The sequence below is a fragment of the Papaver somniferum genome, chromosome 6, assembly GCF_003573695.1.
Source record: "Papaver somniferum cultivar HN1 chromosome 6, ASM357369v1, whole genome shotgun sequence".
NCBI lineage: Eukaryota > Viridiplantae > Streptophyta > Magnoliopsida > Ranunculales > Papaveraceae > Papaver > Papaver somniferum.
In genome coordinates this window covers 142,045,081-142,065,546 of record NC_039363.1, presented here as the reverse complement: position 1 = coordinate 142,065,546, position 20,466 = coordinate 142,045,081, and positions in this window count along the sequence as shown.

Genomic DNA, 20,466 nt, shown 5'->3' with positions numbered 1-20,466 from the left:
ATCAGCCACATGGTTTGCTATTCTAGGAACATAGAAAAAACCCAAAAAGTTGTCACATTTGTTGAAGTTACAAAGTGCTTCATTCATCAGAGACTGGTTCTGCCATTCAAGTTGGGAGGGGATCCCATTCACGTAGTCAATGAGATTTTTGCAGTCGCCTTCCACACTGAAATTGGACCATCCCTTCTACAGAGCCCATTTAGCTCCTTGGCAAAATCCTAAGGCTTCCGCTTCTTCAGGGGTAGCTGTTGTGATAGGGCATGCTCTTCCATCTTCCCATCCTCCTGCATCATTTCTTAAAATTAAAGAAAAACCTGCAGGCAATATGTGTGAAATCCAAGCTGCATCTATATTAAGCTTCAGATTAGACTTCCTAGGTGGTTTCCATTTTGGTAGCTCAGCTGGGTTGATTGTCATCTGCCTAGTTAGAGAGGTATCTTTATTCCATAATTTTAGATATCTTCCTATTTCTAAACCTAATTGAGTACTTGATTGCTCTTTATTCTCAAAGACCATGTTGCATCTCTCTTTCCATATGAACCATGCCTTAGTTAAGAGAGTTTCTAGGTGAATTGGCTGGTTTCCTTTACTAATCCAAATCTTACATATATCCATAAAAATAGTGTTATAATTAGTATGCAGAGTTACAAGATAAGGTGCCGAATCCCAAACATCCTTAGCATAAGGACAGAGAAAAAGAATGTGTTCGAAAGATTCATGAACATTACATCCTAGAGGGAAATTAGGGTTAACATCATGCATAAATTTGGAGAGTTTTAAGTTTGTTGATAATGCATTATGAAGATATTTCCAAGAATTTTTTTTAATTCTTTGGGAAACATCAAGTTTCCAAATATGAGACCAAAAATTTTATGTTTGACCCAAGTCATAGTGGTCAGCATTTCTTTCTGTAAGCTTATTGTACATGGACTTCACTGTAAAAGAACTAGATTTTGTTAGTAACCATCTGGGGGTATCAGATTTACCCTTGGCAATTCTAATGTTACATATTTTCCTAACTACTTCATCAGGGAAGAGTTGAGAAATGATCCTAACATTCCAATCTAAAGATTCAGGTAGCATAAGATCTTTAAATAAGGATAGCTCAAAAGTTGCATTGGACTTAAATCTCTCAAGATTATGAGCTATGTTTGGTATCCAATTATCCTCTCAAATGTTTACACTGAGCCCATCTCCTATTTCCCAGATACTATTTTGTTTCACTAATTCAATTCCTTTATTTATGCATTTTCATATCCAAGAACTGTTAGAGGGAATTTTAGCTTTAAAGACAGAGGTATGCCTAAAGTACCTAGGTTTTAGATGTGAACCCCACAAAGCTTTTGGTTCAGTGAGAAGTCTCCAAGCTAACTTAGTAATCATAGCTAGATTAAATTTGCTTGCATTTCTAAATTCCTAATCCTCCCTATTTCAAGGGTTTACATAAACAAGAATAAGATGTAGGGTAGTACCCTTTGCAGTTAGTTTCTTTTCCCCACCAGAAATCCCTTTGTATGTCGTCTATTTTATTGGTAATTTTCTTAGGTAAAATAAAGCAACTCATATGGAAACTAGCTATATTAGCTAAGGAAGCTTTATTAAGAACCATCTTACTAGCCTGGGATAGAGTTTTCCCCATCCATTCTTGGATCTTTTGTTCCATTTTTTCTACTATAGAGTCGAATAGTTTTATCTTGGCTCTGCTAATGAAAAGAGGTGTGCCTAATTAGGTATATTTTGGGTCTATTTTCTTTATCTTAAGGAGCTTACTAATCATTCTATGATGTTTGGGTTGAACCTTTTTACTAAAGAAGATGCCATATTTTTCAAAATTTATCATTTGTCCTGAAGCTGTACTAAAAGACTCAATAAGAGCAAGAATGTTATGACTTTCCTTAAGATCTGCTCTCACAAAGAGCAGGCAATAATCTGCAAAAAACGGATGAGAGATAGGACTATTCTTTGGAGTGATTTGTACTCCATGAATGAGTTTCTCCTCTTCTCCAGAAATCAGAATCCTTGAGAAGATTTCCATACAAATGATAAAGAAATAAGGAGATAGTGGGTCTCCTTGTCTAATCCCTCTAGCAGGTTTAAAAAAACTTCCAGGGCTGCCATTTAACAAGACATCAATAGAGGAAGTAGAAATTCATTGAAAAATTAAGTTGCGGAAACTATCATCAAAGCCGAAGGCTTTCATAGCATTAATCAGAAAATTCCAATTTACTCTATCGAATGCCTTGGACATATCTATCTTAATACCCATTCCAGCATGCTTCACTTTCTTTTTCTTAAAAGAATGAATGATTTCTTGAGCTATGATTATATTATTAGATATTTGTCTCTTAGAGAGGAAAGCAGCTTGAAATGGAGAAATGAAGCTATTGAGGAATGGTTTTATCCAATTGGCTAGAATTTTAGTTATTATTTTATAAACAGTATTGCATAAACCTATGGGTCGAAACCCACTTGGGTCTTTTGTATTTCTACTCTTAGGTATAAGGAAAAGATAGGTTTTATTGAAATCAGGGTGCATATAACCAGTACAAAAAAAATGTTGTATGGAGGAAGTTACCTGTTCTCCAACAGTACCCCAATTTAGTTTGAAAAAGCTAACTGGAAACCCATCAGGGCCAGGTGATTTATTTGGTTTAAGCTTTTTGACAACAGACCAACTTTCCTCACTAGACGGAACATCATTTAGGAGAGAGCTATCTTCCAAAAAATGGATGGCGAGATGTTGGAAAATAAGTTAGAACTACGCAAAGAGGGAAGAGCAGGATCAGTGAAAAGCTTAGAGTAATATTCTAAGAAAGTTTCTTGAATCTCAGGTCTTTTGAAAGTTAAATCATTATTACTTTTTCTAATACGCTCTATATTCGGTAGTTATATGAACTATCTTGACTACTGATTATGCTAGGATTTTGGCAAAGAGGTACACTGTATAATCGGAAGTCAGAATAACTTCATTTATTACCGATTATAGGCTCAACCAAAATTCAAAAGATAGAGAATTTTCCCAAAATCTCATTTTGGGGCTACTCTATATTCGGGAGTTGAATAACTTAAATTCACTACCGATAGCATTTTTTCCAAAAGGTCTACTTTAATCGGGGGTCAAGATAACTTTATTTACTACCGATTATTGGCTCAACCAAAATTCAAAAGATAGAGAATTTTTGCAATATCTCATTTTGGGGTCATTCTATATTTGGGAGAGTTTATTTTTAAAAGGATAGGCTTTGCAATTCAAAAAGGGCTTGTGGCAGCTTGTTTCTCGCTTGCCTGCAATGTAAGAACTCTTCTTTTGTTTTTAATAACTAAAGAGAAACCCGAATTTTGGGGCTATTCTATACTCGGGAGTTAAAGAACCTAAATTCACTACCGATTATGGTAGTATTTTTGCCAAAGGTCTATTTTAATCGGTGGTCAAGATAACTTTATTTACTACCAATTATAGGATAATCAAAATTCAAAAGATAGAAGATTTTATTTTGGGGATACTTTATATTCGGAAGTTATATAAACTAAACTGACTCCCGATTGTGGATTAGCTTCCCGATTGTAAAGTTATCTACAGATTGTGAAAGGAAGTTTGGCCATTAAAAAAACGGGAGATAAAGAATGACTATATTTTACATTTGGATGACATTTTTTTGTCTTATGTGTCGTCCCTAATTCTTTTGGGATCGCCCCTAAAAATGCTAGGAAAAAAAAGGCATGCAACTGGAGTTAACCTTCCGGATAATCCCACTACCACTACCGACCACAAACAAAAACTACATTTCTGGCTCTCTTTTAAGTATTCTCCCTTTTGCTCCACTCTTATGCTTGCTATATTATTCGTACTATTCTTTTTTATGCTTGCTATATTATTTGTACTCTTTTTATTATTTTGCATTTTTTTTGTTTCATATAACCCAGCTAGTGTGATGCCTACTCAATTATCTGAATATCAAAATTAGCTTCCACTTAGACAACGGGATAACGGGTATCTAAAATATATGAAAATACCGGATTGTCCTTTACACCAAACTTACTAATCCACTTAATCTAAAACAAAACGGAAAACCTAAATTATTTCTATTAATAGACCTTGAAATAATAATATAAAACCTATTATATTTTCAATTTCCATGACAATGAAAAACTAAAACCTAATCAAAAAAACAACTCAATTTTACTTATTTTTTTACTTTAACATTATTCCCTCGGACAAAGAATTCAAGTAATCGAGTAAAATCCCTTTAATTTGTTCTTTTAGTAATGTTTATTAATGATTTAACTATTAACGATGAATTTTATTGATCAATAACTTCTGAAAATCATCCAAAATCGGTCTAAGTTGATCTACAATATCTACTGATTCTAGTTGATGCATGTTCATCAAACATGGAGAACATCGCCCATAATCGACGATAAAGTAGATACACATTAACAAATTCTGGGTTTGATGTTGCTCATGTTTGACTAGAATCGGTATACGTATAAGCATATCATAACTGACTATATAACATTGTTTGAATTTTCACACGGACACATAGTCGGTAGTTATGGGTGTGCCTAATTTGCCGATTCTGAAACTTTATTTTGAAATTTTGCACAAAGGAAGAATCGTTGGTTATAGGAGTACCCTATACACCGATTGTTTACATCTGAAATGCCCACTTTTGTGTATGTTTTTTAATCTAGAATCAGCAGTTATGGGACTCCCATGTGTAATGATTGTGGAAAAGTAACCATTTTCCTAAAATCCCAAGTTTACAATCGGATTATATGTGCATCTATTTATGCCGATTCTGTCATGCTTTTCTTTTATTTTTGACTCAAATGGCTAGTTAATTTTTTTGAAAATATATCAGTTGGTTTTTTATGTAGAGAGAATAACCCATTCTCCATCATCTACTACTTCATTCAAAGAAATCCTTCTCCTTCATTCACTATTTCATTCAAAGAAGCATCCTACTATAATGTAAAATCCATCTTCAACAACTACCAAGTCAATTGTTGCTACGGAAGAAGAAATACTCAGAAGAAACAAATGAATTACTCGATCATCATCACCTACCAAATATATTACTGTTGTGGAAGAAGGATTATGCAAAAGAAGTAAACAAATAACTCCAAAAGCAACTACATCATCATCAACTGTCGAGTCAATTATTGCTATGGAAGAAAAGATATAAAAGAGAAACAAACAAATTCAAAACCAAATCAAACTTAGGTACATACAAAAGGATATTGACAAAGAGACCAAATGGGTGAGAAATTTTTGCGTCGTCAAGGATCTTCCTAGAAAAGACTGGCATGATATTATATTTTGGAATCAAGCTGCAACACCTCTGTTCATTCCAAGTTAGACGATAAGTATAGAAAAACACGCCCATATGACGAGGAATAGTATCTTTCTTCAAGGACTATTCAGGTTAAGAAATTGTGCTACAAATACAACGAATTTCTCGCTAGGCACATAGGGGACAGGTTTGTAATGCAGGAATCATGATGCATATACCAAATAGAGAGGAGAGCCATTTTATCATTTTGAAGCCGCCTTGATAATTGAATCTCGCACGACGAAATAAAGAGAATTTCATTTTATGCAATGGTATTCTAAAATAATGTTTTGTTCCTCATTTTTAATTAATTTGCTGGTGTAAGCAAGTTTATGCATGGTATTCTAATAGTATAATACATAGTTGCTCGTTTTCAAGGTACAAGTGTTTAAGTTTTAACCGTTTGTGCAAGTTAATAATCGGCTCAAGTTACACGACATATATGCCGATTCTTCTAGTAAAAAATGTCCATTTTTTGTAATTTATTTCAACAATAATCAGCCTTTATGGACATTTACATTGGCCGATTCTGAAGATTTTCCAAGAAAGTTTTTTTTTTCCAGAATCGGTACTAAAGGAAACAGGTATAAGCTGATTCTGCAAACTGAGAATTTTCATGTAATATGCCTTTAGTAACATTAATATAGGCCGATTAATTCAATGTAACATATGCAACAAAGGTAAATCCCTTTATTTAAGCGTGGTTCAAATTGTAATAAACAATATATGAAAGCGACAAAAAATAAATATCTGATAGTTCATTATCAAAATACTTAATTCAACATATGGTGACTCTTGATTTGATCCAGAGCAACCAATTCATCCCAATTTTTCATGTTGGGCTCGTAATCTTTTAGCCATTCCTTGGTGAGCTCTGAGTCATCATGAAACCTACACAATGGAGGTAATGAACAATCTTCGCGTAGCCTAAGATCGATAAAATGTATCTTGTTAATGTTGATCATAACAATTCTTCAATCCTTAAGTGATTCATCACAAATTGTTCTTTTTGGTGTGAATGTAACATATCCTTGACAAAAATAATGAACAATGCAACTCCACCTACCCGCCAAGATGTGGCCACATACACCACAATCTTTTATTTATCAACATATAAGTCATTTACCAAGTGTGATCGTCTATGGACAGAGTCGAGACAATACAACAACTTCGGTACACACTTCGTGTGATCGTCTATGGATATGAGATCAAGACAATACAACAACAAGATCACTTGTGTGATTGACTATGGATTCAAGATCGAGACGATAAGATAATTAAATGATCACTTAATAATAGGTTCGGTGATAACCAAAATTCTATAAGATCAATATCAAGTGTTACGGATTAAAGTACAAGTGCAATTTACTATAATTATAATAAAATAATTATAGTGCAGAATAATAAAGTAAATGGCACAACAAGATTTTGTTAACGAGGAAACCGCAAACGCATGAAACCCCCGGGACCTAGTCCAGTTTTGAATACTCTCAGATTTAAGCCGTTATACAAAATCTATACCAACTTTGTATAATTGAGACCAAGTAGACTACCCTATCTTTTGATTACCAAAATAATCAAACTCTAGATTCGTAATAAATCAATATAGATCTCAAAGAAAAACTATAATGTGATAACGATCTCACGCAACTAATCAATCAAGTCTATCAAAGATAAACACGATTCTAGTTGGATCCCAGCTGATAGACGCATTTGTGTGTCTAATATAATTTCAATTGTATGTATTGTTAGTGCTCGATTTTGTATTTATTATGGGTTTTTATGTCTTTGTAGGTGTTTTTGAAGAAATACGCTTGTGCGGAGAAATTAGCTCGAAAAGTAGCATTTGGACACCCAGGAGAAAATTACTAAATACACCTAGAGACGTGTTAAAGGTACCCATACGAAGTGCTAATCGCACCCAAGAAAAGTGTTAAAAACACCCCACAGAAATTATTAAAGGAACCCCCATGTTAGATAAGGGGCACCTCAATTGATAAGGGGTACCCCCAGCAAATACTATTGGCACACCAGAAGTTGATAAGGGGAGATCATCCGCTACTTTTGAATTTTCCGGATTGGCGGGAAAAGAAGTGTTTTAAATGGCAGAATTTAGGGTTGGATTTTTGGAGGATTTCCGAAGAGATTCAATCGCTGGAAATAGTTTGGATCGACTCATAAGGGCTAAACAGGATGATTATTGTTGTCTAATACGATTAAACAGGGCTAGATATCAGTTTGAAGCAAAACATGGGTGATGGTATTTCGTAATTTTGTGGATCGGATTTGGGAGTGATTCAACCGGATTTTTCTCTCAATTAGACTCGAGCTAATCTGTTTGGATGCAACAGAAGTGGTGATGGATTTGGTTACGCCAAAGAGGGGAAGTTTCCTTATTCTTCTCGATGCAACAAGGAAGATTTTCTCGGGTTTGGTTTTTGGTTATTTAGGGAATATACGCAAGCATCAAGGAAAGATATCTTCATAGGATTCTTACTTGTCTATTTTTGGGAGTTTGAAAATTAATAGAATAGAGTGGAAACAAAGAAGGAAAGAAGATAAATTCCCGTGACCTAGCCGAGGAATACTCTCAGATTTAAGCCGTTATACAAAATATTACCAACTTCGTATAATTGAGACCAAGTAGACTACCCTATCTTTTGAATACCGAAATAATCAAACTCTAGATTCACAATCAATCAATATAGATCTCAAAGAAAAATTATAATGTGATAACGATCTCACGCAACTAATCAATCAAGTCTATCAAAAATAAACACGATTCTAGTTGGATCCCAGCCGATCAAGATTTGTGCATACAATTCACAAGATACGAAAACTAATAAGAAAAACTTCGTCATCTTCAAATAATTGTTTATCTTTAATAACCTGCACAACACCACTTGAACCTCTTGTGATCAATCACGCATAGAACGGAGTCTGCTAACAATGGATTATCACAAGATGTCTTTAGATATGAAAATAGTTCTAAAGATCCGTCAATACTTTGATCTAGTTTGAGTGAGCCTTATACCAGAAGAGAAGGTTCTCAAGAATAAATAAACTATGTGAAATCAAAGTTTCAACAACCGCAAGTCAATCAAATCAATAATCGAAAACTACTATAACAACAAAATTATCTAGTTTCCCACCAACGGTACTCGTAGAGCTTCTTGATCCCATAGAATTCTTAATTTAAACGAGCGGTCGTAAGAGATTTCGCCTAATTAGGGTACTTTCCTCTCCAGGTTGACGGATCCAACAGAAACAACAAGAATGAATTTTTCCTGTCTCTTAGGATAATTTGCAATAAATGCAAACTCGAGTATTTATACGTTCCAAAACCAAAAATATTCTCAAGATATTCACATTAAAATACCTAATTTGGGTTTTCCTATTTCCACTAAAATGCCAAACCATATTTCCGAAAACTCTCATAGAAAACTTCTATTATTAGTCTAGCACATTAACTAATAATAATTAAACTCTTTTCACTTTTTCAAAGGATAGGCTTTTCACTTTTTCAGAGGATGAAAATCATATTTAAATGCTTTTCACTTTTTCGGACCTGGGATCACCTTGAGTATCAAGGAATATCTTTGAACAATTAATGATAAGAGTTATGTAAATGTTAAAATAATATTGACATCTGTAAGCTTATCATCTTAGCAAACCCGAAAACTTAATTCACACACATCATAAAGAAATATGTGAATCATGGAAACTTGGTTTTGCTCATAGCACCGATTATACCATCGCTCAAAAATATGTTGTGACCGGTTATAACATGATTCCCAAGATAGGTTGTAATCGGTTACACCTTGATCCACAAAGTAGCTTGTGACTGGTTACACCTTGCTTCCCGAAGTAGCTTGTGGTCGGTTACAACTAACTTTCCAAAGGTAGCTTGTGACCGATTACAACTAACTTCCAATTCATCTTGTGACCGGTTATACCTTGGATCCCAAAGTAACTTGTGACCGGTTAAAACTTGCATTCCAATATAGCTTGTGATCGGTTACACCTTGATTTCCAATTTATGACCGATTACAACTAGTTATATATCATAATCTATGACCGGTTATACCATAAATATCAACAAGCTAAGATAGGTTCTACCTTGTCATCTTATATTGGTCATTCAAAAGATATTCAATAAAGGACCTGATCAATCATGATTTCCTTTCGATTATGAAACAAGTTCATATATGTACTTCCTTTTAAAAAATGTTATAAAACGTTGTTTCCTAGGGTGAAATCATACATATATTATGCACACATAATCAAGCAACTATATACAATAGATTATGTCGATGTCGTATTTACGAAGTTCAAAAGATAAGCATTATACTTCGTAATTCAATAAATTCCTTGATACTTTGATCATAATGTTATGACCAAGTCTAACCAGTAGAGTATTATTTATATACATCTTCGCATGTTATGTTTTAATATAATCCGACTTGAAAGATACGTTAGGAATGGAAATAAGATCAAGTCAATATTAATAACCTAAAGAGGAAGGATGATGCCATCGTTGTAGTCGTTACTTCTTCACATTCTTTAGGTCTTCGGAGTAATACTTGTACGTCTCAACATTCCTATACTTTCTAGTCTAACCTAAACGAAGTTGACTCTAGTATTTAATCAAGCGACTCTAGATGAGTTTTGATACTAAAATATGACAACCAAACTTGACATACCAACGCTTGGTGGGTTCAACCGACCTATGCTCTAACAATCTCCCTCTTTTTAAATTTTAGTGACAAAACTTATTACATATAGAGCTAAAAAAAATTATAAAATAACTCATTCTTCATACGCTTGATTCCAAGTTTCAACAGCATAATAACCTGCATATATTCAATACATAAATACCATTGTTGACATTTGAATAACAAAAGTTTTTACTCCCCTTAAAGGAAAGCTAGGTAAATATTCAATCCGAACATCTTTGTTATTCCCTTTTTGTAGTATGAAATACTACACAATATTATGATATGTTTCTCCCCCTTTTTCTATGTTGTACTCTTTTATTAGATATAACATTTAAGCACAAATGTCCTTTCCTAATGATATAAGGTTTAAGCACAAATGTCCTTTCCTAATTTACTCATATTTCTCCCCCTTTTTGTTACAAAAATGACAAAGGTACGATCAAACAAAGGACAAACCGAAAGGATCTTACAAATCTATAAGACTTGTACAACCTATAACAGTTTAAGCACGAAGATTTCACATACCATTTTATATAATCAATACTAAAACCGAAACTACAAAAGTAATTTAGTTTTAATATGTTATCAAGGAAACAATTGCCCGAAGCAATTTTCCCTTTAGTCCGACAAATCAACTAAGATACTTAATTCTTTTGTTGAACCGATTGCGTATATACAATCGCTTGTTTTCACAAGACTCAAATAGAGATTAAAAATTAAATTTATTTCTCTTATCAGGCTCTAATTATTTCGAAAAATAACTTAGACCTTTCCCTTTAAACAAGACAAACACTAGGTTAGTTAACTAGTTTTTCTTGTCAAGTCATTTGATTAGACTTGAATAATTGAATCCTCCAATTGATAAGTCTAACTAAGATCATAATTAACTTAGTTTCTCTTATCCGGAATCATATGGACTAAATATATGACCCCGTAATTTTTGTCAAGCCAAAAACAATAGATACAAACCAAAAAGAAATTGACTTGTCATTGTTTTTCTCAACCGGAAGCAATTGAAACAAATATAATCATTGTAAGCACCCCAATTGCACCGAATTTCGTTAAGCAAAAACACTTGATACCAAACAATAAAGAAGATACTAGATCATAAGCCAAATAAATTGACACAGTTTTTCTTAACCAGAAACAATTGAATCATAATAATCAATATATACAGCATAATGGAACATATCAATTGTACCGAAATTTTGTTAAGCAAAAGCAAAATATATGCAATAAACTCAAGCTTTTATTAAATAGGAAAAACGATTAGCTAACCATAAAAATCGTTACCCGAATTTCCGCAGCCACTACTCCCCAGAAAGATATATCATTTAAGCACCAGTTCAGTAAGGACTCTCCCCCAGTGTGTTGTCATTCTCTCGCAAGAACAAAAGAACAATAACAAAAGCAACCTTTACCAGATAAAGGTTGAATCGGTTTTAACTAATGTGCGCCAATAGCAAAAGTTTAAACCCGAAACACCTATGTTATGCTAAACACAACTAATGTAAGCATAAATTTATTATCAACATATTGTGACTTTTCACATATGAGTTTCAATCGGAACAATTTATGATCCTTGGATAAATCCTACCAACATGAGCTAGAACTTAATCCCGCTAAATCAAAAAACCACACAAATCACAAGGGTCATCACCATATGAGATAGAATATTTAGGTTAATAAACCGAAACTAAACATCTCTGAAAGCACATAGCATAAAATATAAGCATTCATACACAGGTTATGCAATCAGAACTATCAAATAGTTAAACAATGATTATAAAATAATAATTTTATTCATTCATAAAGAGATATTAATAGTTTTATTCAAATAGACCTTATACAAAATATCGAAACAAATCAACAAATTGATGTTTATTTTTCTAAATAAGAATCTAATCTTATTTTTCTTCCATGAGCAACTTAATCCTCCATATCAGTACAAGAACAAGGTAGGTTATTATTCTCAATCTTGAGCTTGTGGATTTATTCAAGTCCGTTATATGCTCACACTTCTGTTTAAAGTAGAATTTCTTGATCACCTAGGTTATTTTTTCATTTTAGATTAGCTGAACTTTCTCCTTGCTTTTTAGATTATTACCTAAATCATAAGTTAACAGATAAACATCTAATTATAACCATGCTTTACTAAGAATTAGAACTAATAACTCTTTCTTTTTGAAGTAATTTTATTATATATCCAATTTTTAGAGATTCTCCAATGATAAATGTATGTGTTTCATATGTGGAATCATTTTTATGACATCTTCTAGGTATAAAATCTTAAATATTAGGAAAAAATAAATTTTGTCTCCGACCCATAAAGTTTAGTATCTTTATTTTACTTATTTGTAAGTATATAATTGGTTAAAAATATTTTCATTTTTATTTTTCATTGATTTTTAGTAATAAAAGTGTGAATACATCCTCTAAGTAAATGTCTAAAACTAAAGGTTTACTAAGAGTATGTCTAACTTTTTTTAGCCATATCATTCTTAAATCAATGGGTTGGAGATGATCTTTTATAAATTTTGTTGTGTATTCTATGTGGATTAAGACTTTTTTCTCCACACATTTTCCATTGGAGAAGCACTTAGAACGAGTTATTTCCAAAATATCTTATAAACCCAAGATTCTTAGCCTTCTTTTTAGTAGCTAACCTTTGTTTGCCTATAGATCAAGAATTCAACATACCTCAACTATTACTCTAAAATGAAGATTTTAGCTTGAAATTTCCATGGTTGTGGCAATTATTCAGATAAAATCAATTAAAAACATTACTTCAAAAATAAAAATCAGAGACTTGTTTTTATCTAAAACAAAATATCAACGACTTCTGGTCAAAAATATGGTATCGTATTACCTTAATTATCACATTGTTGACCCAATAGGTAGAACATGGGTTCTAGTGGTAGAATGGGTATACGGATTCTATATTGACATAGTATAATGGAACATAAATATGATAAATGTTATAGTCAAAACAAACTTTGATTCCAGTAAATGGGTTCTGAGTTTTTTCTATGGTAGCCCTTACCCTAGCAATAGGAAAATTGTCTGGGATTTGTTAGATGAAATAAGAATTTAGGTTAATTCTAGAAACATGCTATGGATAATAGTTGAAGATTTTAATATGATTTTGGACAAGTCGAAAAAAAATAAGGAGGTATCCATTCAACAAAACTGATAATGGATATTATTACAGAATCCTTGAGAGAGCCGGCCATTATGATATAGGTCTCAAAGGATATGAGTTCACCTGGAATACCCATATACAAGGCCAAAGAAGTACTCAGAAAAGATTGGATAGAGTTGTTACTAATGTTGAATGGAATCTCCAATTCCCTAATGCATCTTTGTCTCACTTAGTGGCTATTGGCTCTGACCATAGTCCTAATTTTCTTTCTTTAGATAAATAAACTCCCAAAGTATGATTTATTTTTTTTTTCAAATTCTATGGTACTTGGCAGAAGGGATTGTTCTGCGTTCAAGTTATTTAAGAGTTCCTAGAAATCTAATAGTTCTACATACCGGGCACTAGCTTTAGCAACAAACCTAAAAAGTATTAGGAGTTAGCATGTTAGGTTGGAAAATGAACATCTTTGGTCTCCCTGCTAGGAAAATCGCAAAACTAACCAATGAAATAGAGAGAACTAAAACTAACAGAATGACTGAATATTAACAAACTTCAAGATAAACTAATGGGATTATAGACTCTTTATGATACCCAGGAAGCTATAGTGAAACAACAATATAGAGACAACATCATCAAATTTGGGGAAAGAAACACTAAATATTTTCATACTGTGACTCCAAGAAGACGTAAATGGAATAATATGGATTGTCTTTTGAACAACAAAAACATAGTTACTATGAATAGAGTTGACATCATTTTTACTCTTACAGACTTTCTCAAAAGTCTTTTCACTTAAGAATCTATAAACTCATCACTCTATGATCATATTTTTCAAAATGTCTCTCCTTCTATTTCTAATTTATATAACCTAAATATTATGGTCATTCCTACAAAAGATGAAATTTTCTCCGTGATAAATAAAATTAAACCAAATAGATCACCAGGACCCAATGGTTTTTCAGTCAGTTTCTTCAAAAATAATTGGAACACTGTAGGATCTGAAGTGGTACTTAAAATTCAGAATTTCTTTGAAACAAAACTAATGAATCAAGACATCAATGAAACTCATCTTTTCCTGTTCCAAAAGTTAAACAAACGAAGGACCCTAGTCAATTCATACTTATCGGTCTTTGCAATACCATTTATAAAATAGTTGCAAAAATCATAGCTAACTGAATAAAACCTCTTCTAGATAAAACTATTTCCCCCTTTCAATCAGCTTTCCTATCTTCTAGAAAAATCTCAGACAATACCATTGTAGCTCATGAAATAATCTACTTTTTTAAGAAAAAGACAGCTAAGAGGAGGATTAGGAATCAAAATAGATATGTCCAAAACCTTTGACAGGGTTAGTTGGAAATTTTTGTTAAAATCTTTAAATTCTTTTGGTTACTCACAAGAAGTCTGTGTCCTTATAGAACGATGCATTTCCACAACTTCTGTAATTGTCTTGTTAAACGGAATCCCGGGTATTTTTTTTGTCCTACTAGAGATTAAGGCAGGGAGACCCCCTCTCTCCTTATATGTTTATAATCTGCACGAAATTTTTTTCTAGTCTCCTTTTATTTCAAAAACATAATAAACTTCTTCATGGTGTTAAGATTACACCAAAAAGCGATTCCATGTCTCATCTTTTCTTTGCAGATGATTGTTTATTGTTTGTCAAAGTTGATCTAGTAGAATTTAAGAATCTCTTTGCAACAATAGATTTGTTTAGCGAGGCCTCAGATCAACTAATAAACTTTGAGAAATCTGGAGTCTTCTTTAGTAAAAAGGTTTGGCCAAAACACCAAAGAATGGTGTCTAAGCTTCTCAAGATAAAGCACATGAATGTGAAAGACCCTTATATTGGTGCTCCTTTCTTTATGGATAAATCAAAAATAAAAACTTTTGAGACGATTCTAGATATAATGGAAACCAAATCTCAAGGATGGAAGGGTAAAATACTTCCCCAATCTAGTATAATGGTACTAAACAAAGCAGTTCTAGCCAGTATCCCTACTTATCAGATGGGATATTGCATACTACCCAATAAATTACAAATAAGATAGATGTCGTTCATAGATATTTCTGGTGGGGTAAAAATACTGGCACAAGAGGTTTTTATCCCAAAGTTTAGACCAATTTTTGTAAGCGAATGCAATTAGGGGGATTATGATTTAGAGATACTCGCAAATTCAATTTAGCAATGATCGCAAAATTAGCTTGGAGACTAATTCAGTAACCAAACTCTCTATGGGGAAAAACTTTGAAACCAAAATATTTTAAAAGAAAAAGCTTTGTAAGACTAAAACTACTGGATAAAGGTTCCTAGATTTGGATATGTTTGTGCAAAAGTCTAGAACTCATTAACCAATACAGTATCTGGGAAGTAGGGGATGGATTTAACATTAATATTTGGGAAGACAACTGGGTCCCAGGCATAAACGGAAATCTGGGTTCTTATTGCAACCCTTGTAACAATTCTATAAAAATTATGGAGAATCTTATTGATTCTATCAATAAAAAGTGGAATTTCTCCCTTATTCATGCTTCCTTTCCAGCGGATATAGCTTTAAAAATCTATAGAACCTATTTGTTCCTAGACAAATCAAACACTCAAAAGCAAGATAATCTTAGATGGACCTTGAACATGAGTATATACTGTTAAATTAATGTATGATAAACTTAATGAGGTAGGAACATATATTGTAAGATTGTCACTTCCTGAAACCTTTTGGAAAGCTCTGTGGAAATTGAACATATCACATAGAATAAAAAAAAAAATAAAAAAAAAATTTGGAAATGCATTAAGAATGCCCTTGCGACTAATGCTAAATTTTTCGGAAAAGTTAAAGACGTTGATCCTTCTTGTCCAATATACGGTGAAGAAATGGAAACAATCTAAATTTTGTTATTTTATTGCAGGTTTGCTAAAACTTTTTAGGAACAAGAATCAAACCCGATAAGAATTCAATTCGACTCATCTATTAGTATCCTTGACTTATGTAAAATTTGGTTTCATAATTTAAACCAGGTGATAAAAAATATTGTTACTTCTTACTAAAATGTAGTTCATTTGGAAAGAGAGGTGTAACAGAGTATTTGAAGAAAAGTCAGAAATAGCTTCTCGGTTGTCTATATAAATTCAGAGACACATTCTATATTGGTCTAGAAAAGACTCACACAAGAAAGACAACAATAGCTCTATTAAGAAATCTAGAATCCTGTGGATGCAACATGTATTTCTGAATTTTCTTAATCTAGCTTTGTTTCGATTCCAAGGAATGATGCAGGTGAAGTTGAATGAGGAAGAGCAGGACCATCATTAAACACAAACCCACAAGAAGCGGAAGATGTAGGTATCCTACAAGCAACCTACCAGGAAAAGGAAAAGAACATCAACCATTTCAGTGTTGAGGGTGACTGTGAAAGTTTTTTTCAAGTATCTCAGTGGAGATCCCTCCGAAGTCTCTTAGTGCAGCAAAAATATTTTGGAGGAAGCGGATAAAGTGGTAAGATAATCTTGCTCAATTTTTTTGGGTTTTTCTTTTGTTTTTAGGACATAAAATGCAATCGCGGATTCCTTAAAAAAAATTGCAAAAACGTTAAATTCTGAATTGGATTGGACATACAGTCCTCCGGCTTGTATTAATCAAAGAAAAGATAGTAGATAGATCCAGTGACAGAGCAAGGATATTAAGAGAGGGTAAGCAAACAAAAAAACAGAGTTAACAAAACAAAATTTTCATTGCACATAAACAATTGTATTGCGACACCCAATGTTAGCTAGTTAATTCTTTGATTGTGTATTGTTCTTGGAAGATTCAACAATTTAGTTCGATTCAGTTCATGGCGGAAGAAAAGAGGGAATGGAGAGCACAAGGTAGAAGAATACGTTTTTATTTTATTTTACTTTTTATGCCTTTAACTTTGTGTAGATTGTAATGGATTTACACTTTTTTTGATGGTAGGCAAAAAGATCATATATTTCTATTTTGGCTTAAAATGTATATTACTAATGTAGAAATTAGAGAGCTAAGGGCAGGCAATTGTCTTAGGTTGCCTCTCCTACTAGATAAATCTAATATGAGGAGGAACCGGTTGGCTCTATTAATTTTGTATCCCAGACTCTCTATGAGTCTTAATTCCGTTAAATGAAATCTCATTCACACAAGAAAGAAAAAAAACTTTCCCTACCTAGGTGTAGTGGTTAACTTTTAAGCAAGTACAATTACCTGAAGAGAATGTCGGATGTGTGCTTCACCTTATGGCATATTTGGCCAGCACTAAAGTCCAAAGTTTACAAAAACAGTCAACATAATCCTAATCAAATATTTCAGATTAGTAAACCAATGCAAGAGAACTCACACCACTGACAACAGAGGTAGAACAGACAGTCGCAACACAGGTAAGGTTGACCCGAATCGTATCGGTAGGGTGGGGTACTGGGAAGCTCCAAGGCCGCGTAGGGTAAATACGGTGGGGCCCTGAGCATCTCCAAAGCCACGTTGAATAAAAAATAAATTCAGATGGTGCAGCAAAAGGAACACCGAAACCAGCAGGAGATGATATCATCAGCAGAAATCAACACGGAATGATCATTCGGGCATTGGCATACCACTTGGCATCGCAGCTTCAGCGGTCGCAGAAGCATGGGGTTACTTTGGGAAACCAAAACGGCAGCGCAACACAAATGACCAAAAGCTTGTTTTGGGGTAGACTCCTTAACTATGGTTATTATCACAGGTTCGCACAACCCAAATACAACAACCAACCTTGACAATGGCACTATGCTCCACAGCACAGATCAGCCAACTCACACTTAGCCAATTTCTTCAATTCTTGGACAAAACTCTATTCAGCCCATACTAAATAGAGGTTCTATTCACAAATCTTTCAATCCTTCAACCAAATACACACACTCCGCTTGATGCATAAACAGTAAGCCAAACAATTGGACAAATGCACCAAAAGAACTAGTTTTAATCTTTGGCCAAAGCCTTATTATTACTGCACATTTAGGGTTACACAACTCTTCTTGTTCCGAATTACCCATCCCTTCACAAGATCAGGCTTTTATACCCTTAAAAAAGTTATATACAAGTAACTGTCAGGCAGTTACAGATTTACTTTACAAGGCAGTTGGCCAACTATGCCAACTTGCTTAACTGCTCCCCTGAAGAAAAACATGACCTTCCTATCCTTTAAGAAAGCATAAAGCAAAACAACTTCCGTGTAACCAACTCGAAACCGTGAAGGCCATGTGCCAGGAACATGTCATCCAGCCTTGTTGCACAATGATTGCATTCACCAAAGTCCCACAATCATTGTTGAGCATCATTCTCCCAATGATGCAAGTGTGCTAATGCAAGTCTTTCTTGCATGCCTCATGCATACATTTTACATGCCAAACTCATTTGGCATTCTCGCATCGTTGGCCATGTTCAAACCCTGTTTGGCACATGCCTTGGCTTAGTTGCAACTCTGAATGCGCCACCGCATTTCTGGCATATGTCATGTTGCCAATAATGCACAACTGTTGCGCATTATTTCTAGGACACTTGACCAACCGGTCATAGACCTCCCCCACTATCTGAACTTGATGCCCTCGTCGATTCTTTTTGATGTAGGTAAGCCTGAATTTGTTCTTGAAATTGCCACAATGTATTATCCTTCTACCAAGAAGCTTCGGGGTATGGCCAAGGTAGTCAATATCGGTTGTACAGGCCGATATTACAGGTTTTTATCGGATATCGGAAAATACCTATACGATATCAAAAATATCGGCGATACAAAGACGAAATGATATTATTGGTTGTACAGGCCGGTACAAACCGATATATCGGTTTTATTTGTACACCGATAATATCGGTTTCGTGAATAAATTTTTCATCAACATGCATCTAGTCTTTACAAACAAGTACAATGTCAATTGGATAAGGTTAAAAGCACTAATATATTTATAATATAAAGTCAACGAATATATGGTAAGATATAAGATGGAAACCATATTTCGATTGCAAGGCAGAAAAATACAAAACATAAATATGAAGGATAATAAAAAAGATTTACGGGCATAATTGGACAACAATCACAACGTTGGCTAATAAACCAACTTGTATTTTGGAAATTTGAGATATGTGTATGATTCTTATTATTTTTTACTATGGTTTTATAATTATTTGAAATTTTGTATTAAATGATGCATCGCCTGTAAAAACAGATATTATCACTTGTATAGGTGTATAGGACCCGACCGATACGATACCGATACGCGATATTAACTACCTTGGGTATGGCAAACCTTGCCACTTTATCCTATTCTTTTTTCTTTGCTCCTCAACTCGATCATCAAGTATTGCCTCAACTTGCTTGTCGAATTGTGATTTGATTACTGGTGGTGCACGCTTCGCTTGTTGTCTCGAAGTGTCCAGCAAATCAGGATGATACTTTTTCAAGAAGCTGACATGAAAAGTGGGGTGGACTTTCAATTGTTCTGGCAAAACGAATCTGTAAGCTACCTTACCAAATCTTTTCATCACTTCAAAATGACCATCGTACCTTGGAATTAGGCCTCTATGCACTGTCTTACTAGAAATCTTCTTCCAAATTTGAGGAGTTAACTTCAACAACACCATATCTCCCACCTCAAATTCCACATCTTTCTGACGTAAATCAACATATTTCTTCATCCTGCTCTGCACCTTGGATAAACTATCACGCGCTTTCTCGGTCATCTCCGTTTTTGACCTTGCATAATGATATGCTGCTGGACAGGAACCTTGTTTCTTAGCCTTTGGCACCTCATGACCGGTTAATGGTTGCTGGCCTGTTGCTAACTCAAAAGGACTCAAATCCGTTGATGAACTCTTGTGCAAATTGTAACAAAATTGAGCCGTATCCATCAACGAAACCCAATTCCTTGGTTTTCCATCACATAATGACGCAAGTACTTTTCTAGCAATGCGTTTATCCTCTCCGTCTGACCATCGGTTTTGGGATGATTGCTAGTAGAAAACTTTAGTTCAGATCCAAACAATCCGAACAAGGCAGTCCAAAATCTGCCTGTAAACTGTGAGTCTCTATCACTCACAATATCTTGAGGAAGTTCCCAATAATTCACTACATTCTTGAAGAACAGATCCACTGCAACATTTGAATTACAAGAATGGGAACAAGGAATAAATGTAGCATACTTTGAAAATCGATCATTGACGACCATTATCGAGCTAAAGCCTTGCACCTTCGGCAGCCCATTAATAAAGTCCATCGACAAGCACTATCATGGCCT